We start from the raw sequence: 19,039 nt of genomic DNA, 5'->3' as shown, positions 1-19,039 counted from the left end.
GCCCCATAATAGCTGCAATATCTGTCTCTATAGTACATATAAGGTTGTTGCAATTGATAAAACAAATTTTCAAACTCACAGATTACCCATTATTTCTCATTTCTTTATTCAGAAGATGTTTCACATAAGCAAAATGAGAGACTATTACAACTGGGGCCTAAAATTAAGAGCAATATAAGTCTATTTTAGTTAAAACTAGGATTAGATCCAAATCCCAAATCTAGTTCTGATTAGCACTGCTTTAAAGGGAATCTGTCAGCGGGATTTTGCTATTTAATCTGAGAGCAGCATAATATAGGCCATAATATAGGCCAAGTGAGCTTGATTCCAAGGATGTGTCACTTACGAGGCTGTGTGCTGTAGTTTCAGCACAATCAGTCTTTTATCCACAGGAGATAATCAGTAGAAGACTAGGTCTCACATGCACAGCAGTCAGGGTGTGTGTAACCCCGCCCCCACCACTGATTGGCAGCTTGCTGACAATGTACACAGGAAACTGCCAATCCGAGGTGTGGGCGGGGTTATACACAGCTTAGCATTATTATCACTGCTACATCTGCAACAGAGAAAACAGGGATTATATCAAAACTGTTTCAAGTAGTCCAGTAAGTGATACATAGTTGGAATCAGGCTTTCTTGCCCTATATTATGCTGCACTTAGATCACATAGCAAAAACCTGCTGATGGCTTCACTTAAAGAAACTGCACCTAAATTGCATTGTATGAATAAAGCCTTCTATTAATTTTCTGTGCCAAAAGTATAAAGGAGCGTAACTCAAGAAATAATCTTACGTACAGTAAGTGTTTTACTCAGTAGAGGACAGCATTGGTTTTCCTAGAAGACATAGACCGCCCATATCCATTTGTGGCATCAGTTTCCAACTGACCAAGAACATTACTTAGTGGTTTGTGGTGTAGATTAATCAGCTCTGGGAAGAATTCATCAGTGTTTTACATTACAATAAAAAAATATAGTAATTTGTATAAAATATATAAAATTCCGCTGGTCCAATCGGCTTTCCCAGAAATATGATAAATTGCCCATTTCCTGAGTGTTGTTGCTCCATTAGAGCTCTTAGACTGTAAAAAGGAAAACGGAGGAAAATTAAAGTCTGTGACATTTCGAAAGCTTTTAATAATCAAAAATAAACGTTGTAGGAAATAAGACACTTTACTGCTGGCGAACAGCTTTCAGCCTGTTCTCCCTCTATATTTTTATCTGTTTGACCTTTATTTAGTTACACCTCTTTAGTGAACCGCAGATCCCCACGGAGCACAATAACATGTACTGTTTAAATAACCTCTTGCTCATATATAATAACTATGAGGAACAGGGCTGCGATTTCATTCAGAACTTTCATAATGTTATACTGCATGGTAATGTTCTGGCACGACTCATGCTCACATTTGCCGATTATTACTATTTTAAACATCTGTGCCCTCAAAGGCACAAAAATCCTTGCTTCTCTATTGTTTGCTTTTTATCTTTTTGTGCAGCTCGGTATTTGCGCAAAAAAAGAAAATTCAATCTCATGTACAAATTTCACATAAAAATGACATCTGAAATAAAAGAAATAGAAAACAATGGCAAAAAAAAAAGATACATTCACTTACATAATATGTTGTTTTATATACAGTATATATATATATATACACATACAAAAAGACAGCATGCAGGAAAAATGCAAATCCATAAAAATATATCCTTTATTGGTGCACATTTATTTATTTATTTTGCTTGCTTACATAGCGCCATCATATTATGCAGCGCTTTGCAGACAGTATCATCACTGTCCCCATTGGGGCTTACAATCTACATTCCCTATCAGTATGTCTTTGGAGTGCGGGAGGAAACCGGAGAACCCGGAGGAAACCCACACAAACACGGGAAGAACATACAAACTCTTTAGGCCTCATTCACATGTCAGTTTCTCACGTACAAATTCTATAAATTTTTTTCACTTATACCTATGACAATCTATAGGGCTATTCACATATCAGTGACTTTTTGTGAACCAAGTGGTCTGTGCAAAATCATGGAGACAAGTCTGATATTGATCCAAGTATCTGATCCAACTCGGCAATGAAAATTTATGGTTTCGTTAAAAAATCAGATGCCATCTGTGTGGTTTCCGTTTTTCACTGACTGATAGATAAGAGAAGGTGGAGCTTTTTTTTCTAATCAGTGAAAAAAATTCATGAATTTCTGCCCAAATTCTGATGAAATTCTGATAGAAATCTGATGAAAGTTAATTATGAAAAAAACCTGACGTCTGAATGAGGTCTGAGTGGTCTTTCCAAAATCGTGGAGATGTGTCTAATATTTGTAAAGTTGCCAAGAGCGGTAGCCATGACCGAGCTGCTGTCCGGTTTCGCTCTGGCATTTTATAGGAAAACAGTGTCGCAGTCTCAGTGTGCTGTCAGGTGTGGGGTGCATCACACTCACTTGCAGGTCACAGGCCTCCGCTGTCTACAGGCCTCCATCCTCAGGAGCCTCCACACATAATTGAGAGGACACCATGTTAATTGCAACAAGCAAATGTTAAGTTCATCAGGTTGTAACATGTGGGATTGGGCACAGCACTTCATGTTTCTTCCTTCTTTAATACAATGCATCTTCAGCCCTATCACTCATCTGTCCGGGACTATCCCTAAGTCCACTGACTTTGTCAGTTTCAGGAATTTCCTGTTAACTTCAGCAGTGCACCGGGGACCCGCCACCTGCCCTTCACATGATTCCATGTCCACCGACCTCTGTATGTCAGAAGACCTGGCACTTTCCCTAGTACCTGAACCGAGCCCTAGGCTCCAGATGTTGCAGGAATGTCTGCAAGGGATATCAGTATGGCCTCCCATTGCCTTGAGCGATTGGTACATGCTGCCCCTAGCAGCCCACTGCACTCGAACTTGACCTTGTCACTGCACTTCCCTAATTCTGACACTGCCAGGAAGTGCCCCCTTTTTACTAACATTAGTCCTCATCCACTGGGCTAGTTCTATCCATTAACTATATCCTATCCTATAGACTAAACCTATTGCCCTCATACCGTTGCTATGCCACTTAACTATATGAACAATACTTATACACTGTACATTATCATCACACAATATAAAAGATGCACATCACTATTCACATTACATATAAAATCGCATGACACTGTACACATAACGCGATTCTTGTCTTCAGGGGTAGGAACGCAGCAGAACAGTCAACCACCCTTACATATTGAGCAGAGTGTCAGATAAAAATTGTCAATGCAAGTCTATGGGTCCAAGAAAAAATCTGAAAGCATTCAGGTGACATGTGTATGCTGTCTGTTTTTCACTGACTGAGGGTAGGGCCACACAACCGTTTTCACCACATTCGAAACAATCGGTCTGATTATGCTAATTAGACTTTGATCAGAGTTTGATCAGAGTGTGATACATTAATATCAGTCCATGAAAATTGGACCGCACTCGTGTGTTATCCGAGTGTGATCTGATTTTTTTCACAGTTGAATGTGACTCGCCCCCTGGGCCGTGGGGCACTCGGATCCGGGCAATAGGGAGACGATGGGGGTAGTAGTGGCAACCCGGTTCCGTGGCTCAGGGTGGTCAGGCCAATGGTAGTCTGCTACGTACTTTAGATAATGTCCGACTACGCCACCCGTGGATTGCGGTTATTAGGAACCGTCGCTGCAAGGCAGTCCGCTGGGGCTGATGATGGGTGCAGCTGAGGTGATGTGACTCCCCACGGGAAGAGTGCAGCCCCAGGGCAGTGTAGTGGATGCTGGGAGTGATGGTAGTGAGAGTCCCAGTACCGGTAGTGCCGGAGGAGCGAAAAAGCACACAGACAACGTATTGCAGTCCAGCGTCTTTACTCACGGTTAATATCCAAGTCACTTCAGCTGGCAATGACTGCCCGAGCCGTGCTGCGTCCACCAGGTGTGGGGCTCGGTCAACTCCCAGGCAGTTCAGGAGCATGGCACAGGACCCCCTTTTATCCTTTCTCTGGCCTGCCTCACCAGTGACCCACTTTTGTCCAGCTGCCGCGGACCTGTGCGGTTAAACGTGGGCCCCGTCCTCCGCTGTCCTATATGGTGCCTTCCTAGCAGGTTTGATGAGGTGTCGCACCAATATATGATCACGACGACCGGTCTTTGGCTGAGGGTTGTTTCTCCTCCACCAACTTGGGATCCGGTACCCTTAATCTGCCTGACCCTGCACCCTGGATTCTCGTGGGTTCTTAGGGTCCCTTCCACCTTCTTGTTCCTGAGCCCCTCTGTTTCTCTGTCTCTCCTTCTTTGCAGTTCCTTTCTGCTCCTGTTCCTTTCTCTTGGAGCTGAGATGAGCTAGAATCTCAGCTCCCCTTCACCTCCTCCTCGGCCTCTTCTCCAGGCCCACTTCTCCTTCTCCTCTCAGGCCCCGGCCTCTTCCCTAGGCCTGCCTCTGGAGCAGCACTCAGCCTGAGCTGCTGCTCCCTGTCTTCTCATCTCCACAGAACGAACCTAGATCTAAGATGGTGCCCACCTTTTATACTCCCCTCTAGCCATGAGCCCAGGTGACCAGCAACCAATGGGCTTCTTCCTACACTCAGGAACCGCCCCCTATCTGCCCCTACAGCACTGGGTGTTCCACCCCTCCCTCCCCACTCCAGCAGGGACATGGTCGGTCGTGCCTGCACTTCTGTCTAGTGGGAGCACCGTTGAGCTGTCCCTGGGAAATGGGGTGTGTGTGCTGCATGCAGCTAACTGAGCCCTGGTCCATTCTCCATCCTTACCCGGGAGTGGAATATCACACCTCTGGTCTGAGGTGCAATACCCCTGTAGCGGCCGAGCCCTCGGGGCGCTACATTCCCCCCTGGTAAAGCACAGCACGTCCTCGGGCTGGAAAAGAGCAAAAACAGGTAATTACAGGACATGCAAACTTTTTTTTTTTTTTTTTAAAACTTTTCACATTTAGAAACAGACAATACGGTTCAGTTCCCTTTATGGGACATACTTTTCTTTTCACTAGACATTATAGAAAACTTTTTCAATACTTCCGGAACTCTTTTGTATAAAACATTATAGAAAACTTTCACATTACTATTTAGCAGCATATAAAATCTAAAACATTTTTAATTAAAGCACATCCTTGTATTCTTGGTTCACGGTCGCGGTGTAACTTGCGACCAGGTGTTCATTCTTCTTAAAGGTGCAACACTCTAGCGAACTTGTCTTGAGGTAGACGTTGCAGTTCTTTTATAAAACCAGTAGGGGGCGCTTTAAGAAGCGCAACTATATACAAGGGATTGGCCGTTCCCAGTCCTAGGCCGGTGGGGATAGGGGAATGGCTGCTCACAGTCCTCAGCCTGTTAGGGGTAGAGGGATGGCTGCTCACAGTCCTCAGCCTGGCTACTTAGGGGATAGGGGATAACGTTCACACAGTTCTATATCAGTCCCAACGGGGACCACACTTCACTCTGTAACAGTCCCACACAGTTCCTTTGCACCCTTACGGGTAACTACTTACAATGCCACTTGACCGTTCACTGGTAACGGTGTCTTCGTGACGCTCCTTCTTCCTCCTCGTACGGATCTTCAGGCCCGTCCGGGCCCTCCTGGTACTCGGCGTCCGAGTAGTGTTGTTCCTCCTCCTCTACTACTCGGCGGACGTGTAGGGCGTACCATCCCTTCACGCCTTGGTGTCGGGTGTAAGACACCACGTCGCCTGGGAATAGATCCCGCCCACGATGGCCTTCCGGTAGGTGACTCTCCACATCTCTCCTTGTCACAAACACGTCGCTGATGGTCTCGGGGTCTCGGATGAAACCCCAGCCGCTCTCCATCTGGAACTTCACCACAGTCCCGGTGACTCGGGGTCTGCGGGCAGTTCGGGGATCTCGCCGCGCCTTCATTTTCTGCTCCGCGCTCTGGACCTGCAGCTTTTCTTGCTTCACCCGCCGCTCGCGCTGCTCCTTTTCAAACATCTCCAGCTGTTGGCGGCAGGCCTCTCGCCGCTCGGCTGCGCTCGCTCGCGTTTCCTTCGTGAACCCCATCAGGTCCTCCCCTGTGGGGTCCCATTCAAATTGGACGTCTTCTAATGGCAGCTGGGGAATTTCTTGAGGCGCTGGAGCAGGTATGAGGGGCTCAGAGGGTACGTCGATCTCCGCGGACGGGCTCTTCCGGAAGCGGGGGTTGACAGACTCGGGGGGCCAGATGAAAGGCAGCCCCTCCGGAGTGGTGTGCTGGGCAAAGAGATCCGCGCCCAGTGGTGGTACTGCAGCAGCAGGGGGCGCAAGTGGGTTGGCGGCGCCCGGGGGCACGTGACCTTGCGACCAGGCCCGTGCTGGTCGTTTCCTTGTTGCTCCCACAGGTGGCACAGCTGGTGCAGGAGATTCCGTCAGGGCAGCGGCGCCCGGGAGTGCAGGGCCTTGCGGCCGGGCCTGCGGTGGCGGTTGGCTGAGCACGCCCGGGGTCAGAGGGCACGGCGTGGGGCGGGGCTCGCTGGCAGCGTCGACGGCCTGGGGGCTGGTTGATGGCGGTGAGGGCACGGTGTCAACAGCGGGTCCCGGTGCGTGGGGCTCCGCGACGGGGTGCAGGGGCAGGTCGGCGGCCCTAGGATTCGGTGCAGGGGCGTCTCCGTTACCTGCCTCTGCTGTCGCGGCCTCCTCCGCGGCGTCGTCCTCGGCCTCCGCTCGGCCCTCACTGGCTGGTGCGCTGCTTGTTGCTGGCGCCTTCGGCTGCAGGATCACAGCCCGCCGGGCCACTTCCTCCTTCCATCCGGCGATCACTTCTTGCTGCGCCCGGACCATCCTCCGGTCCAGTTCTTCCAGCGCCGCCCGTGTGTATTCGGGATCCTCCTTGGGGAGATGGGCTAACAGCTCGGTGAGGCTGCATGGTGGTGTTGCTTGCAGCAGGCCCTTTACCAGGGTACCGGCACTGATTTCCCCCTCCATCTCCGGGTGCGGCCTGGCCAGACTGATCCAGACCGCGCCCTGCCCCACAGTTTTCTTCTCTTTCCGCCCCCAGAGGGGGTGGTCCTGGGGCATTCTGCTGACAATCACTTTCAGGGGCAGCCCCCCCATGTTGATGGACATCTCCACTGCTGCATTTATGGCTGGTGGGGGCGGGCTTCTTCTTTGGCGCCATTCTGGGACCTGGCCCACGATGGGAGGTGGCTTCCTGCTGTCTTTTGGTGCGCCCATAATGGCGTCCGCTCTGCCAGGGCGGGAAAGACGGATGAAGATGGCGGGAAACGGTCCAAGATGGCGTCTGATGGCAGGAATCGGCTCCGGATGGCGGGAAACGACTCCGGACGGCGGGAAACTTCTTTTTAAGGTACATGTGTAATTCTCTTCAGGCACGCAATACCCATTTGTGGCGGGTTGGTCACGATCCTGCCGACTACGCCAAAGCTGACTCGCCCCCTGGGCCGTGGGGCACTCGGATCCGGGCAATAGGGGGAACGATGGGAGTAGTAGTGGCAACCCGGTTCCGTGGCTCAGGGTGGTCAGGCCAGTGGTAGTCTGTTACGTGTTGTTGATAATGTCCGACTACGCCACCCACGGATTTGCGGTCATTAGGAACCGCCGGTGCAAGGCAGACCGCTGGGGCTGATGAGGTGTGCAGCTGGGATGGTGTGACTCCCCATGGGAAGAGTGTGGCCCCAGGGCAGTGTAGTGGATGTTGGGAGTGATGGTAGTGAGAGTCCCAGTGCTGGTAGTGCTGGAGGAGCAAGGAGCACACAGACAACAGGTTGCAGTCCAGGGTCTTTACTAGAACAGGTAAACTGACCCACAAACAGTCCCGGCTAGGAGGGGACCTGGATGTCTGAGAGCAACGGGGAAATTGGCCCTGGTCAGGGTGAGGGTGTAGGCCTACCGTGCTTTCTGCGCTCCTTCTGGCTATCTCCTCCTGATAGGGTAACAGCCCACGTTTCCGAGCTTTCCGTGTATTCTCGCCTGTATGGCCTGCGACGTGGGTTCCTTTCTGCTCCCAGCCTTGTACGGCTTTACTGGTCCCTTCGGTTGTGGCAGGGCCTCCAGGCTTCTTAGGCCAAGGAATATACAGTCCCTTGCGGACTGGTTCTCTGCTGGGGGATGTGGAATCCTTCCAGCCTCAGACACCAAAGTCTGGTAAAATTAAGTCTCTTCGCCTCTTGTCTCTGGCTTGTGGCTCGCCTCCTGCCACACTTCCTCTTAGGTGCAACACAACTGTCCCTCTCTGCTCTGGGACCTGAATCCTCAGATAGGTCGTCCAGTTCTCCCTAACCCTGCCCTCAGTACCAGCTTTTATAGGGGCAGCCAGCTCCCCCTACTGGCCTGAGACAGGAGGCATTGCATGCTAATGTTCCCCTGACTAGAGAACCTCCCCCTTGCTCTCAGACACAGCTTTAATTACACTTGTGGCATCCAGGTCAGGGTGACACAAATGGACGAGTGCTATCCGATTCTCAGATGCAAATCGCTCATGCTGAAATTTTTTCCTCGGACAGAATCACAAAAATTGGGACATGTGCATGGCCCCATAGAATAACATTGGGACGAGTGCTAACCATCAAAACAATGGATAGCACTTGTCCGAGTAATATAGTTATCTGCACGAACCCTGATAAATAGTAGAAGGTGCAAAAACTTTTTTACTTTCACATGAGCGAAAAAAAAACTGATGAAACTTTGAACAAACTGTGATGAAAGTCACTGATGAAATCTGGTCTGTTTTTCTGGTACATCAAAAAAACTGACATCTGAATGAGGCATTACAGATATCATTCATAGTGGGAGCCAGGACGCCCGCTCTGAAAGGGTACAGTGCTAACCTCAGGCATTACAAACACACAAACAGTTCTTAAAATCGTGGGTAAGTAGGGCAACTACACATAATGTGAGCTATGTATATCAAGTCAACTATGCAACCATAAAGTGCAAATATCTAATTACAATAACACACTAAATGGCATATCAGGTGTCTTGAATAATTATAGTCAATATTCACCAAATAAGTCAGATGCATGAGAAAAAGAAGAGAATTGGGGGACAGCAGTAATGATAAAGTCCCATCTGCCTGATAGGTAGTGCAGCAGAGGATAAAAGGGACAAAACTAAGTAGTACTGCACGTTTATTAAAGGGGTTATCCAGTTTTGAAAATATTGATTATCATATACCTCATTTGGAAATTGTGAGTTAACAGAGCAGGGAACTCTGTCCTGGATTCTCATCTCCTTGTGGAAATCAGCTACCAAATGCATGTCTTGCTATGGAAGACGTGTTCTGTCCTGCATTACACAGCTATCTAATGATTTGAATAATCACAGTGTTATGTTTAAAGGGGTTTTCCCATGAGCAAAGTTAATTTTAAAGTTGATTTTAATCAATAGATCTTAGAATAATAATAATTTCCACAATTGGATGTGTTTAAATAAAATGTTCCTGTGCTGAGATAATCTTATAAATGTGCCCCTGCTGTGTACTGTGTAATGGCTGTGTCTGACCGTGCAGGAACATGGTCTGATCATACCACAGCTCCTGGACAGGGGAGGAAGCAAATGAGTATACTGACATTACAGCACGGGATCACACATGATTCTTTTTGTGAGATAAAACATTTCCCTGCCTGCTTTTTAAAAAATGTTTTACCCTAAAGAAAGAATTATTTGCGATCTCCTGCTGTAATATCTGTACACTCTTTTGCTTAGGTATGATCAAACCACGTCCCTGCACGGTCAGACACAGCCATTACACAGTACACAGCAGGGGCACATTTATAAGATTATCTCTGCACAGGAACATTTTTTTTAAACACATCCAATTGTGGAAATTATTATTACTCCAAGATCTATTGATTAAAATGAATTTAGATCATGGGACAACCCCTCAACCCCTTTAATTTGTCCTATGGTGGAAAAATGGCGGGAAAATTGAAAAATTACTTTCCAACTTGTCCAAGTAAGGGGACACATTATGATTAGCTTATTGTGAGCAGGAGATTATCACGAGAGGACTATTAAACCTGCTGCTGCCAGGTAATCCTCCATATTCATGAGCTCTGTATAACCCCACCACCACCACTGATTGGCAGCTTTATGCCTATGCACAGTGTACACAGAAAGCTGCCAATCAGTGGTGTGGGCAGGAATATACAGAGCTCAGCATTCAGAGAACTGCAGCAGATAAAAAAGTGATCTCATTAAAACTGCAGCAAGCAGCGCAGTAAGTGACACATCACTAGAATCAGGGTTTCTGCCCCTACACCATGCTGCTCTTTGATGGGTAGCAAAAATCTGGTGACGGATGCAGTTTAATAAATTAAAAAAAAACAAGAAGATAAATTGATCAAATACTCTAGTTCTGTTGAACAAGCCTTGCTATTAATAGGTATATAATCACATAGCATGGCTAAAAAAAATCCTATACGCTATAAATAAGGGTCTGTCTATCACATAATTTAATTCTTGCAGAACAAGGGATATCTCTTCCATCTGAAAAAATAAAAAGCAGGGGCATGTGTGACATCGGTAGGATAAAACTGAGAAACAGAGACTCAAGAGAGTCGCTCACCAAGTAAGGTTGTGCAAATTGCAAGCACAGCACTGCATAAGGCTTAAAGAATGGTAAGATGTGGCTGCTGCTCCACCAGCTGAACTTGACCAAGTCAGGTATGGAACTTAAGAAAAAAGAGGAACACGGGGTGTTTTCTGGCTCTTTGGGGTTCAGAGGACACAGGGTGATCAGGAGATTAGAAAAAGGGGAATTTCATTGACAACGCGTTTCAGAGTTCTATCTATTCCATCTGGACCCAGTGACTCTTCTTGTAGCACCTTTATTGTTTGCTCATTTTTAGGTTGGGCAGATGACTTTCAGTGTTAGTAAATTGAACTATTTGTATGGTCGTGTGGCACAAGGACCCATACAAAGCAATATAAAATGATGGTTTTGCAGCATCACAAAATGCGTGGGATAAAACAGGACTATAGCAATAGATTTAAACTGATCAAAAACTATCTTGATGGAAGCATATAAGAAAAAGGAAAAAGTTGCTTAACTCTTTTTTTTCCCAAATTCTCCCTATTATCTTTAGTCAAGCAGACATTCTGCACGACCTTCTTATCTTGTAGAACAGGTGTGCCTCATGAACTCGGATCTGACAAAGTACAAAGTGAAAAGCGAAAAAAACTCTCTAAAAATAAATTAATGCACAAATAGCAAGACGAGTCCGAGAAAAGCAAATTCTGAAATTGGTATTACTCAGTGTGCTGTAGACACAGAGAACAAAGGACTCTACAGAAGAAATGAAGCGTAGCTATGAACGGAGGCAGAATGCAAGCGTGTGACTGATTATTCAAATGGCCCCATGATTAATTCATTTTGTATTGATGCAAATAATCCTAACAGAGACCTCTGAGAGCTAATGTATTTTCTGTACTGAGGTTTCCTATTGATCTCTTCAAATGGAAGAGGAAAGCTATTTTCATAATATTAATAAAAGGATTACAAAACCAGGTCACATAGATGGGGAAGGCTGACTCAGCAGAAGCACAGCTTGCATGGCACAGAATGCGAAAATTAATTCACTTCTGCAAAACTGAAGCAAAAGCTACTTCTTGCTGACTTTCTATTGGCATCACGCTGGGCTAATAGAGACCCCTATGTGGCGAAAGCTTGCACATTTATCGTGTGAATGTCATATAATCACAACCACTCCTACATTATACAATGCCTGCATTCACTGAGTAGATTGGAGTTGAAGCTAACAATTCTCAACCTATCACATTATCTATCCAGCGCACTTTTAGAGAAAATGTGAGAAGACACGGAGGAAAAGTAACACGCCTGTAAATGCCACATTATCAGGTTCATTGTCAGTAAACTTGTTTGAATCTTAATCAGGCACTTTTCGTTTTTCTTAACACGTAGGGGCACATTAACTGATACCATCTTCAATTTAGACAGCGTGAAAGTAGACTAAAGCCACCAAATTTATTACAGTGGCTCATGCTGGGTGATATATTTGGCACAAAAGTTGATGTAATTTACCAATTTATTACCAAAATTTTGGTATGCATCTTTGGGAATTGGATGTTTTGTCCCCAGCAGTTCGCCCCCAGCAGTTCGCCCCCAGCAATTCGCCCCCGGATACATTTCGCCCCTGCACATTTCGTCCCCAGCATTTGGCCCCCAGGATGTTTTGCCCGCGCACATATCGCCCCCAGTTCGACCCGGTCCGGGGGCGAAACATGCGGGGGCGAAATGTGCGGGGGCGAATCTTCCTGGGGGAGAAATGATAGGGGCGAAATGTACCTGGGGGCGAACTGATGGGGACGAACTGATGGGGGCAAATTGCTGGGGGCGAACTGCTTCGTGCGAAACTTCCTATAACCGCATCTTTAGCCTCCCCAATTTTTCTCTAAAAGTAACAAAGATTTCCCACTAAGTCTTCCAGAATGAGCCTAAAAAAGTGTCTAATAAACGTGGTGCACACCATGTATGTTAAAATTCTGCCTCAACGACCAAGGATATTACAAAAGATCAAAGGATATTCATTACTAAACATAAGCGAACCTGAACTTCAAAGTTCGAGTTTGTACCGGACAGTTAGTGTCCGGTTCTAAACGTTGAACAAGGACTTCTCCTGGAAGTTCGTTGCAATGTTTGGAGTTCCGGGGAAAGTGAGTGAGAGATTTTTTTCCAGCAAAGGTCGAATCCCCATTGTTTTCAATGGAGTTCGGATTTTGGTTCTGATTCGGGTACAGTTCTGGTACTCGAATCAAACTTTGGAATAATGTTTGGGTCGGGTACCAGAACCCATAATTCATGGGTCTGCTCATCCCCTATTCATTATGTGTGGAGAAAAGGCGATTTCAACAGTTAAATAGAAAATGATTCTTTACAGTCAAAGCAGTCAGACTGTGGAATGACCGACCACAGAGGGTAGTAATGGCAGATACTATATCAGCACGTAAAAAAGGGTTGGAGCTTTTCTCACGTCAAATGGCATTGTTGCTTAGCGATAGGAAATGTAGAAATGGTGAAGAAAGGGTGAACTTGATGAGCCTAAAAGTCTTTTTTCACCGGTGTAACTATGTAACTAGAATCTCAAGTCTTGCGCATTGAATGGTAAATCTGTCCTACAGCTTTTTTGTAACTTTTTTTTAGCTAGTAGATGTATTTTTACAAGCATTTTTTGAAAAAAAATTGTGGTGTTTTGTTCTCACATTTATTAATGTTCATTTTTTTCATGTAGAGAATTGTACTAGAAAAAGCTTAAAGGGAACCTCTCATGTCACAAAAGGCTATTAACCTATAAAGGGCTTCTGAGAGTGTGCCTGCTGGGAGAAAATTAACTTTATTCCTCCCTGGAGCCACTTTTATTCATAGTAGCGATAATGGAGTGGCTACAGTCATTGCTTACAGAACCATTCACTATACTGTGTGCGGTAGCTGTAAGTCTGCCACGGCACTTTGATTTACAGCTTGCTCTGCACAGATATGCTATAGACAGAGCTGTCAAAGTGCCAAGGTGTGCCTCCAGCTGCCACTCACTGTGTACTGAGCGGTGACACTCATGCTGAAAGCCAGCAGCTCCGAGTGAGAAAAGGTTAATTTTCTCCTGACAGCTATTTTTTCTTTAAGGCATTCAACTGCATTGTAAAAAGAAGCATAGAACTGTACATCTGGGCTACAGATTTTTGTGCCCCACAGTTTATGAAACTTCAGTCTGTCATAATTTTTTTCCTCCAGAATCCTACTAGTGGATATTAAGCCTCATTCACACATCCCTGTTTAAACACGTGCATGAAAAAATGGTGCTGTGTCAATAGCATGTTGGATCAGTGTGTCATCAGTGTATGGTCAGTGTGTCCATTTTTACCATCATTATGTGTCATCAGTGTTTATCATGGATGGATAAATAAATAAATTACAAAGCTTCTCCTATACTTTGCAATACTGGTGCCATCCGTGAGCTGTACACTGTGTGCAGAATTATTAGGTAAGTTGTTTTTTAGAGGATTATTTTTATTATTGATCAACAACTATGTTCTCAGTCAACCCAAAAGACTCATAAGTATCCAAGCTTAATATTTTTGGAAGTTGGAGTGGTTTTTTTTTAGATTTTCTATCTTAGGAGGATATCTGTTTGTGCAGGTAACTATTACTGTGCAGAATTATTAGGCAACTTAATAAAAACCAAATATAATCCCATCTCACTTGTTTATTTTCACCAGGTAAACCAATATCAGTGCACAAAATTTAGAAATAAACATTTCTGACTTGCAAAAACAAAAACCAAAAAAATTAGTGATCAATATAGCCACCTTTCTTTATGATGACACTCAGCAGCCTCCATCCATAGATTCTGTCAGTTGCTTGATCTGTTTTCGATCAATATTGCGTGCAGCAGCCACTGCCGCCTCCCAGACACTGTTCCAAGAGGTGTACTGTTTTCCCTCCCTGTAGATCTCACATTTTATGATGGACCACAGGTTCTCTATTATTTTTTCTTCTTTTAGACCTTTGCTGGCCAGCCACACTGTGGAGTAGTTGGATGCATGTGATGGAGCATTGTCCTGCATGAAAATCATGTTTTTCTTGAACGATACCGACTTCTTACTGTACCACTGCTTGAAGAAGTTATCTTCCAGAAACTGGCAGTGGGTATGGGAGTTGAGCTTCACTCCATCCTCAACCCGAAAAGGTCCCACAACTTCATCTTTGATGATATCAGCCCATACCAGTACCCCGACCCCACCTTGCCGGCGTCTGAGTCGGAGTGGAGCTCTCTGCCCTTTACTGATCCATCCTCTGGCCCATCCATCTGGCCCATCAAGAGTCACTCTCATTTCATCAGTCCATAAAACCTTTGAAAAATCAGTCTAAAGATATTTCTTGGCCCATTCTTGACATTGTATCTTATGTTTCTTGTTCAAAGGTGGTCGTTTTTCAACCTTCCTTACCTTGGCCATGTCCCTGAGTATCACACACCTTGTGCTTTTTGATACTCCATTAATGTTGCAGCTCTGAAATATGGCAAAACTGGTGGCGAATGGCATCTTGCCAGCTTCACGCTTGATTTTCCTCAATTCATGGGCAGTTATTTTGCGCATTTTTTGGCCAACACGCTTCTTGCGACCCTGTTGGCTATTTGCCATGAAACGCTTGATTGTTCGGTGATCACGCTTCAAAAGTTTGGAAATTTCAAGACTCCTGCATCCCTCTGCAAGACATCTCACAATTTTGGACTTTTCAGAGCCCGTCAAATCTCTCTTTTGACCCATTTTGCCAAAGGAAATGAAGTTGCCTAATAATTAAGCACACCTTATATAGGGTGTTGATGTCATTAGTCAACACCCCTCCTCATTACAGAGATGCACATCACCAGATTTACTTAATTGGTAGTTGGCTCTCAAGCCTATGCAGCTTGGAGTAAGACAACATGTATAAAAAGTATCATGTGATCAAAATACTCATTTGTCTAATAATTCTGCACACAGTGTATATGTTTTTCATGGACTAATAGGCTTACATTGGCACTTTTCATCCGTGCTGCTGGAAAAAAAAACATGTCTCTGTGAGTTTTGCATGGACACACGGTCCGTGAAAAAACACGGACATGTGCATTGCACCATCTATAATATAATCAGGGATGTGTCCGTCTGTCCGAAGCCTCTATAGACTGCGAAAGCCCGATGCTCCTGTGCAGTCTGGCTCCAGACAGAAGAACACATTCAGCAGTTACAGGTAAGAGGAGTATATGGCGCCGGAGATCTTGGTATGCGTAGCACTGAACACATATTAAGATCTCCAGCACCATAAGTACATACTTGACCGGGAGGAGTGTTGCTACGGCGCCTCTGTTCAGGCTGGAGACCGGGGGAGGAGTACGGCATCGGAATCGGCGCATGTGTATAGCGCGCTATCTGGCGCCATTTTAGTGAAGACACATCTGTAGTGTGTCTTCAACAAAATGGCGCCGTACAACGCGGTATGGGCACGTGTGTACTCTGGCGCCAGACTCCTCCCCATGACTTCGGATGGGGGCAGACAAAAGAGAATGGGGGTGCAGGATGGGGGCAACACAAAAAAGGATGGGGGCAGCACAAAACAGGATGGGGGCGCAGGATGAGGGCATCACAAAAGAGGATGGAGGCAGCACAAATGAGGATGGGGACATAGGATAGGGACAGCACAAAAGACGATGAGGCAGCACAAAAGAGGATGGGGGAAGCACATAACAGAATGGGGCACCACAAAAGAGGATGGAGGCAGCACAAAAGAGGATGGGGATATAGGATGGGGTCAGCACAAAAGAGGATGGGGGCACTACAAAAGAGGATGGGGCTGTTGGTATATACAAAAGTTGTGGACTTTTTTAGTTTGTGTGAAGGAGAACTTTATGCTGATCTGATAGTAGATGGCGATGCTGTGTAAAGTTTCCTTGTTTACTGTATTGTAAGAGAAAAAAGTCTGTCTTGTACTTTCTGTTTTGTTCTTACTTCCTGGTGCAGTACTGTGTGACTGTGCATTTTTTTCCTTTACCTCATGTTCTGAGAAGTAAAAGCTTGTTATCCCATGTAATCTGCTCTGTGAAGTTTCTACTGCAACTGTGGGTATCCAGAAGCCGTGCAACAGAGGCAGCACAAAACAGGATGGGGGCAGCACATAACATGGTGGGGCAGCATAAAAGAGGATGGTGGCAGCACATACAGGAAGGGGCCGCACAAAAGATGATTGGGCAGCACTAAAGAGGATGGGAGAGCAGAATGGGGCAGCATAAAAGAGGATGGGGTGCAGGATGGGGGCAGCACAAAAGAGAGGATGGTGGCAGCACAAAACAGGATAGGGGGACAAGATGGGGGCACCACAAAAGAGGATGGAGGCAGCACAAAGCAGGATGGGACAGCACAAAGCAGGATGGGGGCACAGGATGGCGTTAGCATAAAATAGGATGGAGCGCAGGATGGAGGCAGCACAAAAGAGGATGGGGCAGCTCAAAAGAGGATGGGGCCAGCACAAAACAGGATGGGGGAAGCATATAACAGGACGGGGGAAGCATATAATAGGATGAGGCAGTGCATACCAGGATGGGGGAGCACATAACAGGATGGGGTAGCACATAACAGGATGAGGGCGTAGGATTGGATGAGGCAGTGCATACCAGGATGGGGGAGCACATAACAGGATGGGGGCGCACATAACTGGATGTGGGCAGCACATAACAGGATGGGGGAAGCATATAACAGGATGAGGCAGTGCATAGCAGGATGGGAGAGCACATAACAGGATGGGGTAGCACATAACAGGATGAGGGCGCAGGATTGGATGAGGCAGTGCATACCAGGATGGGGGAGCATATAACAGGATGGGGGCGCACATAACAGGATGTGGGCAGCACATAACAGGATGGGGGAAGCATATAACAGTATGAGGCAGTGCATACCAGGATGGGGCAGCACTTAACAGGATGGGGGCAGCACATAACAGGATGAGGGCGCAGGATTGGATGAGGCAGTGCATACCAGGATGGGGGGCACATAACAGGATGGGGGCACACATAACAGGATGTCGGCAGCACATAACAGGACGGGGGAAGCATATAACAGGATGAGGCAGTGCATACCAGGATGGGGGAGCACATAACAGGATGGGGTAGCACATAACAGGATGAGGGCGCAGGATTGGATGAGGCAGTGCATACCAGGATGGGGGAGCACATAACAGGATGGGGGCGCACATAACAGGATGTGGGCAGCACATAACAGGATGGGGGAAGCATATAACAGGATGAGGCAGTGCATACCAGGATGGGGCAGCACATAACAGGATGGGGGCAGCACATAACAAGATGAGGTAGCATATCACAGGATGGGGGCGCAGGATGGGACCAGCACATAACAGGATGGGAGCGCACATAACAGAATGGGGGCTGCACATAACAGAATGGGGTGCACATAACAGGATGGGGCGCTCATAACAGGGTGGGGGTTGCACATAACAGGATGGGGGCAGCACATAACATAGTGGGGGCAACACATAGCAAGATGGTGGCTGCACATAACAGGGTGGGGGCAACACATAACAAGATGGTGGCTGCACAGAACAAGATGGGGGCAGCACATGACAGGATGGGGGCTGCACATAACAGGAAGGGGGTAGCACATAACAGGATGGGGGCAGCACATAACAGGATGGGGGCAGCACATAAGAGGATGGTGGCTGCATATAACAGGATGGGGCAGCACATAACAGGATGGGGCAGCACATAACAGGATGGGGGCTGAACATAACAGGATGGGGGGAGCACATAACAGGATGGGGCAGCACATAACAAGATGTGGGCTGCACATAACAGGATGGGGGAGCATGAACCAGGATGGGAGAGCATATACCAATAAAAATGCTTGCCACCAGGGCATAGACAGGGTTCAATAGCTAGTAGATTATAATGGGTACGTGTTCCATCTATGAAAAAAAAAAATGGACACAACATCTACATAACGCATGGACATCTTTATGAGACATTAGCTGCAGTCGTGGTCAGGGCCAGTCCTGTGGATGTCTGGTTTGTGCAGACAAACATGGTGTTATTCACGTAACTTACTCATACACGGGTAACAGGAATAATAAAGCCTTCAATACAAAGAAGCCACACCCAGACCCTACTAGACTGAATAATCCCTAACTAGTGATGAGCGAATATGTTCGAGATCCATTCTTTAAACTTAAGTTTGACACGAATGTGGCACATTCGGATTTGTGTCGGAAAGGCGAGCAAAATTTGTTAAATTCGGGAAAATCGGTAACGTTCGGCGAATTTCCATGGTTACGTGATTGTGGGGCAACTACAGCATTTTTTACAGTTTTGCTAGCATAGTGCTTGTGCATGATGAGCGGGGGGACGTGGTAGATGAGTGGGGGGCTGGTGATAGCTCAAAACAGGTCAGATCAGCTGCGCACTGTTTTTTTTTTTCCTGTAGGCGGTAACTTTAAGTCAGGAAAGTGCGGATAGCCAATCAGAGCGCAAGAAGCATTTACAGTGTCCCAGACACAAGGGCTTCTGCAATTGGCTGCTGGAATCA

Source organism: Phyllobates terribilis, unplaced genomic scaffold (assembly GCF_046119375.1).
Source record: "Phyllobates terribilis strain yellow unplaced genomic scaffold, ASM4611937v1 Scaffold_1__5_contigs__length_1240528914, whole genome shotgun sequence".
Lineage (NCBI taxonomy): Eukaryota > Metazoa > Chordata > Amphibia > Anura > Dendrobatidae > Phyllobates > Phyllobates terribilis.
The sequence above is the reverse complement of the archived record's forward strand: the minus strand, read 5'-3'. Positions refer to the sequence as shown.